General features: G+C 47.6%; 1 pseudogene; it reads right to left on the bottom strand.

Moving 5' to 3' along the window:
* Positions 1-334: 334 nt before the first annotated feature.
* LOC128097029 (olfactory receptor 13C7-like) lies at positions 335-5,072 on the bottom strand (annotated as a pseudogene).
* Positions 5,073-5,706: the final 634 nt, after the last annotated feature.

Raw genomic sequence — 5,706 nt, 5'->3', positions numbered from 1 at the left:
ACACTTGGCTTAAACTTAATTTATGAGCCATGTTTCATAATCTGCCATGCATGGTGAAAGAATAGCTCAGTTCTGCTGTGTTAAAATGCTATCAGTTTTCAGTTAGATTGTCTCCAAACGCCCTCTAGGTGGGGAACTTCCCTTTGTGTCTTCTTAGCCCTTCAGGAGAACAAAACCTGGTAGGTGAAAGTCTAGTGGGCATTTCTGTTTCCTCTTTATTCTTCTCATGCCTGGCGAGAGTAGGGGTGGTCCTGTGGCTGTGTGAGCCTGTCTCACTTCCCTTGCTACCATCACTGAGAGAAATATTTCCTAAATATGAAGGTCCTCACAGCAGTCATGGGGTCAGAACTCCACAGAAGAAAGAGATGAGCTTTTCTGCCCCCAGTGGGTCCTTGGACTTGGGCTTCCCATACATGAAGAGGATGGTCCCATAGAAGACGATCACCACAGTGAGGTGGGCAGAGCAGGTGGAGAAGGCCTTCCTCCTCCCCTCAGCAGAGGGGATCCTCAGGATGGTCACGAGGATGAAGATGTAGGAGACAAAGGTGAACAGAACTGGGACCCCCAGGAAGATCACATTGGCCACCCCCATGCTGATGACATTGATGGAGATGTCAGCACAGGCCAGTTTCAGGCCAGCCGGGATCTTGTGTGAAGTGGTTGGTGACAGAGCAGTGCCACCAGGATCCAGGAGACTTGAGTACCTCAGCAGCTTTGCTCCTGACCTCAGGTCAGTGGACAGCCAGGTAGTAATCAAACACCACGACGCTTAGGAGCACACTGTTCCTGTCACATCCAGAGAAAGGCCACCTGCACAAGTCAAGCCCAGAAAGATGCCTTCTCTGGGGGTCAGGAAGCTGCCTGTGACCAGTGAGACTGGGGGGCTCATGTAGCAGATGTCTGCTGTGGGATGTTCTGTATGTCAAATGTTGCTCTGATTGGTTAATAAATAAAACACTGATTGGCCAGTAGCCAGGCAGGAGGGAGTATAGGCGGGACAAAGAGAGAGGAGAATTCTGTGAAGTGGAAGGCTGAGGCAGAGAAACACTGCCAGCCGCCGCCATGACAAGCAGCATGTGAAGATGCTGGCAAGGTATAGATTTATAGAAATGGGTTAATTTAAGATGTAAGAACAGTTAACAAGAAGCCTGAGCCATTAGGCCAAACAGTTTAAATAATATAAGTGTCTGTGTGTTTATTTTATAAGTGGGCTGTCGGACTGCTGGGGCTTGGTGGGCCCCGGAGAGAAAACTCTTTAGCTACAGATGTCTCTGAAGAAGAGGTTCCCGCTAAGAACTACATAGGCATGTTTAGGTTAGAGTTGAGGATGGTCACCAAAATGAGGTCTCTGTCACCCAGACAACCATGTAACTCAGCAGGCTGGACACAAGAGAGAATGTTTTCTCCAGCTCTGGCAGCCAGAGAACTCCAGGCAACCCAATCCATCAAAGAGAAGGGATTATTGGCTTTTTGAGTGGCCCCTGATGCTATCCTTTCTTTCTGTGGGTGGCAATCACAGGGGACCTTGCTGCAATCACAGGGGACCTTGCTACCATCACTGGGTGAAATATTTCTTAAATATGAAGGTCCTCACAGCAGTCATGGGATGACACTCTCTTTGCCATCTGTCCCGGCCAGCAGCCAGCGGGATCTTCAGCAGAGACCCTAGAAGGGGGAATGGCGAATGATGGGACAAGAGACACAAAGAATTGACAGCAAGACAGTATTCTGATCAAGCTGTAAAATTTTATTTTTCTCAGGTGGGTTTTATAGTAAGCAGACCAGGAAACTTTCTTTGGGAAAAGATCAGGGGACTGTTGAGTTGCCAAGCAACCCAATCAAGCAACCCAACCACAAAACATTGTTACTAATGGTCACTGTAGCAGAAAGATAAGGAAATGTTAAGTTATTTTCTAATAACTCAGGACTTGTCCAGGCATGTCAAAAGTTTCTGGTTAGTGGCTCAATTCTGGACAACAGAAACTTAACTCAGGCAGGCAATATGGTATGGCTGTTGAAATTGTCCTCGGCAGCCATCTGCAAAGCACCAACTGCACACTAAGCTTCCTTGGGCAGAGACCTACATAGCCCAAGTGTGGTCGAGTCCCTGCGTATAACAGGAAGTACATGTGTGAGGGGTGATGAGAAGTGAGTGGACTGTTCCTGGCCTTCAGATGAGAGAAGCGCCCTGTCACAGTGGTGCAGACTGGTAAGGCAAGTCGCTGAAGAGGACGAGCAGGAGGATCATAAATCTGAGGCCAGCCTGGGTTGTACTTTTGAAACCGGGCATGGTGTCACAAACCTATAATCTCAATCCTGGTGGGGTGGAAGCAGGAGGATTGCTGTGAGTTCAAGGGCAGATGGTGTTACATAGTGAGCCGGAAGTCGGCGTGACAATATAGTGAGATTTTGTCTCAGAAAAGGCTGGGACTGGGAGTGCATGGAGGGGGAGGTATAGGTTGATGGGGAGGGACAAGGGGCACTTTGGGCTTGCTCTGGGTGACAGTCTCCATGCACCAGCGGCTGGAGTGGTTTTCTCTGACATTGCTGGGCTCTCTGTGTCCACCAAAGCGGCTGGAACCTGGGGCAGGGAAGTGGCCTCTTTGAGTCTTCCCCACAAGCTGGTGACAGAGGCAGGACTTCAACTCGGCCACACTAACCTGTGCTGAAGGAGGGCTTTTCACAGCCTTGAGAGTAACGGCTGGTAACGCCACGAAGGGCTTCTTGCTAATGCAAATGTACAGCTTTCACTTAACTGGGGATCTTTTTGACTTTTCAGAGAGGAAAAATCCCCACGTAGACCCAGTCGTTAGAGCTAGCATGCTCAGGAGTCTTTATACTTGGGCTCCAAGCAGGAGGAGCTCCGCGTGCACAAAGACATAAGTCCAGCTGACAGCTTAAGTCTAAGGAGGGCTGTTGAGGTGAAGGGATGGCTTAGCAGTTAAGAGCTTGCTGCTGCTGCAGAGGCTCCAAGTTCAGCTCCCAGCACCCGCCTTGAGTGGTGGTGGGGATCTGATGCCTCTGGCCTTCTCAGGTGCTCTCTCTCTCTCTCTCTCTCTCTCTCTCTCTCTCTCTCTCTCTCTCCATCATGAAGCTACCTTTTTCTCACTTCTCCTTTCCATATGTGATCACTATGAATATAGCACCTCATACAGGTCTCACCTATTTCCTGATGCATTTCCCTGGATGATTTAGGACTTTCGTGACTGCCAGAGTGACACACAGTCACATCACTGTACTTTGTATTTCTAGTAATTTTGCAATAAATTTAATTTTTATTGTTTAGATTTTTTGTTTTCTTTGAGATTATAATATCATTTCCCCCTTCCCTTTCCTTCCTTCAAACCTTCCCGTGGACCCCTCCTTTGCTCTCTTTCAAGTTCACGGCCTTTTTCCTTTAAATGTTGTTACACATGTGTGTACACTTATATATTCCTCAATACATGAATCCAACCTGCTCAGTCTGTGTAACATTACTTGTAAATATGTTTTCAGGGCTGACCCTTTCGTATTGGATCAACAGTCGGTATGATCTTCCCTGAGGAAGACTATTTTTCTTTCTTCCAGCATCCCTTAGTTGTCTGTGGTTCTTTGGGTGGGACTGAGGCCTTGTGAGCTGTCGGCCTCCCGTATTAGCGTTCCTGTTGGTGATGTCCTTCTCCAGGTCATGCTTAGGTAGACCTATGGTGAGATTTCACGGGTGTAGCTTCTGACATTTCTCTGAGACACACTCTCACAGCAAACCCCCAGTTCCCCCAGCTCTTATAATCCTTCTAGCTTCTCTTTCACGGTGATCCCTGAGCCTTTGGTACAGGAGCTGTGTCGTAGATGTATAAAATGGGACTGCATACCACAACTCTGCAATTTTGATTTATTTATTTTATGTGTATGAGTGTTTTGTCTGCGCGTATGTTTTTGTGCCATGTCCATGTCTGGTGCCCATGGAGGTCAGAAGGGGACATTGGATCTGTTGGAACTGGAGTTACAGATGGTTGTGGGCCACCATGTAGGTGCTGGGAATCAAACCCAGTTCCTCTGCAAGAATAGCAAGTACTCTTAACCTCAGAGCCACCTCTACAGCCCTGCCACTACATTTTGATCAGGTGTGGTTTTCTGTAATGATCTTCATCTGTTACAAAACAAAACAAAACAAAAAACAAAAACAAAAAAAACCCCACAACTTTCCTTGATGAGGGGCAAGGTCTACACTTACCTGTGGTGTAAGGACAAATGTTCAGATGTAGTTAGGGATGAGGCAGGGTTAGGAAAGCGGCGGTTGTAGGTTCTCCTCCGAGGTCCACGACTTCACTCGCCCTGGGCAGTTGTCTGCGTTGCCAGTACTCGGCATGATGTCCCTCTTGATGAGCAGATCTGAAGTGCAATTAGAGAGCTGCCGGATACGGCTAAGGTGTGCGCCACGAATGCACTGTCAGCGTCATCACGCCGTGCTGGTCATTGTGGTTCACGGGCATCACAGCAGAGTACGTGGATTTAATTCTTTTCAGAGAGACAACGTATCACCTGTGGATAGCTTTGTTCTTTTCTTTTTTCTCAGTATTAGATTTTTTTTTAAATTACATTTATTTATTATTTATTTGTCTATTTATTTATAGGGGGAGTATTGGTGCACATGTGCCATGGCATGCCTGTAGAGGAGAGAAGACTACTTCCTTCCACAGTGAGGGTCCTGGGAATTGAACTCATGTTGTCAGGCTTGGTGGCAAGGGCCTTTACCTGATGAGCCATATTGTTGGCCCTTTTCAGTATTTTCCCCTTTGTTTTATTTCCTGGATCTGTGTCATGAGGTGGACTGCAATATGACGGACAGAGCAGATGCCCAGAACATCTGGGGCTTTTGTTACCAAGCAAGCTGCCTGTCACTGCCCTGATGCTTCCACTTGTGTCAAGGACGATTTCCTTCATTCAAGTCCCTCACTTTCAAAACGTCGTACATTAGATGGGGAGGGCCGCATGTGACCCCACGCCCAGCCGAGGAGCTTTGGGCAGTTCATGGCTGATGGGGATGGGGAGTCATTTTTCTTCAGGGATGCAGCTACTTGTAAGTTAGCCATGACCCAAGAAACAGCCCCACATCCGTGAACATCTTAGCAACTCTAAACTCAGTGGGTTGTTCAAATGAGTAAAGAAAAGGGGCATGAGTTCACACCTGTAACCCGGCACTTGGGAAGCTGTGACAGGGCGGAGGATCAAGGCCAGCCTGAACTACATACTAAGCACCATGCTGAGCAAGCACCCCACCAGAGAGCTGAACACCCCCAGTCTGCTTTTCCTTTTCAGGAGCATTTGTCTTCCACCAGTCTGCCTCCAGGACAGTTCTTACGCTCAGTTCTAAATTCTGTGGCAGATGGGTCATGGAATCTGGACCCTGGTCTCTTCTGGGCCTCCTGTCTTTTTTCCCTCTGAAGTCTAAACAAACAATTTGAGTTGATTTATAATTAGAGAATTTGTTTTGGGCTGGCAAGATGGCTCAGCTGGTTAAGGGCTTGCCACCAAGCTTGATGACTTGAGTTTGATCCTGGGAACCCACATTGTAGAAGGAGAGAATCGGTTTCCTCGAGTTGTCCTCTGGCCTCCACACACATGCCATGGCACACATGTGCCCCTCGGGAAGAGGTAATAAAAAGAACACATTGTTTCAAAACAAGAATTTATCTTTGTGTTGTCCTCTCTACTTTTCTATTGAAT

The sequence above is a fragment of the Peromyscus californicus genome, unplaced genomic scaffold, assembly GCF_007827085.1.
Source record: "Peromyscus californicus insignis strain IS unplaced genomic scaffold, ASM782708v3 Scaffold_5__1_contigs__length_169319896, whole genome shotgun sequence".
In the NCBI taxonomy this organism is placed as follows: Eukaryota; Metazoa; Chordata; class Mammalia; order Rodentia; family Cricetidae; genus Peromyscus; species Peromyscus californicus.
This window is presented reverse-complemented; position numbering and strand designations above follow the sequence as displayed.